The sequence below is a fragment of the Frankliniella occidentalis genome, unplaced genomic scaffold (assembly GCF_000697945.3).
Source record: "Frankliniella occidentalis isolate FOCC.00 unplaced genomic scaffold, Focc_3.1 Scaffold206, whole genome shotgun sequence".
Taxonomy (NCBI): domain Eukaryota; kingdom Metazoa; phylum Arthropoda; class Insecta; order Thysanoptera; family Thripidae; genus Frankliniella; species Frankliniella occidentalis.
In genome coordinates, this window is record NW_026267332.1 from 136,195 (window position 1) to 137,845 (window position 1,651).

A 1,651-nucleotide genomic window follows, 5' to 3' on the forward strand; every position below is an offset into this window, starting at 1 on the left:
TGAACGGGCCGGCGATGTCTACCCCGACACGTTCCCAGGGAGCGCCGACGTTGTGCAGGTGTAGGGGCGCCCGCGCCCTCTCAGGTGGACCCTTCTTTCTGCGGCAGGCACGGCATGCACGGCACCAGAGCTTCACCTCCTGGCACATACCTGGCCAGTAGTAGTGCTGCCGTATCTTTGCGATGGTCTTGTTAGCAGTCAGGTGCCCGCCGCTGACGGGTGCGGCATGGAACTGCTCGCAGACCCGTGCCATGAGCGACTGGGGGGTGACCACTTGGTGGATGGCGCCACGCCCCGTGTCGAAGCGACGGTAGAGGACGCCGTCAATGACCTCGAGGGACTGCCACTGCAGCCAGAGGGCTTTGGTGCGCGTGCTCCGGCTGCTCATGGCTTCTGGGAGGGGCCTCTCCCCCCGGGACACTGCAGCCAGGATAGGGGCGACGTCCTTGTCGGCCCTCTGCGCTGCTGCGATGTCCTTTCGAGGAGGTGCATCCGCGTCCTCGGCCGTCGTGCGCTGGACACTGACAAGAGACGGGTCGTGACGGGAACAGTGACGACAGTTCGTGTCGCACGGGCGGCGTGACAACCCGTCGGCGTTCCCGTGAAGACGACCGGGCCGGTGCTGGACGTGGAAGTCGTAGGCGCCCAGGCGCTCCAGCCAGCGGGCGAGTTGGCCCTCGGCCGTGTCGCGTAGGGAGCAGAGCCACACCAGGGCGGCGTGGTCGGTGCGGACACGGAAAGGGCGGCCCGCCAGGTAGGGGTGGAAGTGGCGGATGGCTAGAACTACAGCAAGAAGCTCACGGCGCGTGACACAGTAGTTGCGCTGTGGGCGATCCAGACTCTTGCTGTAGTACGCGATGACCCTCTCTTCGCCGTCCTGGACTTGCGATAGGACCGCGCCGACGCCAACGTTCGAGGCGTCGCAGTCCAGGAGGAAGTCCTCGCCGTCGGGATGAGGAAAGGCCAGCACCGGTGGTGAAGTGAGAGCCGTTCGCAGCTCCTCAAAGGCCGCCTGCGTCTCGGGCGTCCAGGCGTACGGCTCATGTTTCTGGGTGAGGCGGTTCAGCGGCGCTGCAACTGTCGCGAAATTATGGACAAACCTCGAGTAGTACTGGGCCGTGCCGAGGAAGGCGGACAACTCCTTCTTGTCCGCGGGAACCGGCCAGTTCTTGACTTTCTCGATCTTCGCCGGGTCAGTTGCGACTCCTTTGCTCGAGATGACATGGCCGAGGTACTCGAGCTGGTCGGCGAACAGGGAGCACTTGGTGGGGTTGAGCAGGAAGTTCGCCTGCCGCACACGATGCTGCACAACGCGGAGCCTGGACAGCGCCTCTTCGAAGGTCTTCCCACGCACGACGTCATCCAGGTAGACTCGTGACAGAGCGCGCGGCATGAGACGGTCCATCAGCCTCTGGAATGTGGCTGGAGCGTTACAGAGTCCAAACGGCATGCGCTTGAACTCGTACAGACCGTGACCCGGGAGGCAGAAGGCGGTTTTCGGACGAGCGTCGGCTGACAGCGGGATGTTTCAGTAACCCCATCTCAGGTCGAGCGAGGAGAACCACGCCGACCCCCGGAGCGAGTCGAGCGTGTCGTCGATCCTCGGCAGGGGGTACGCGTCCTTCCTGGTGATGCCGTTCAGCTTCCGGAA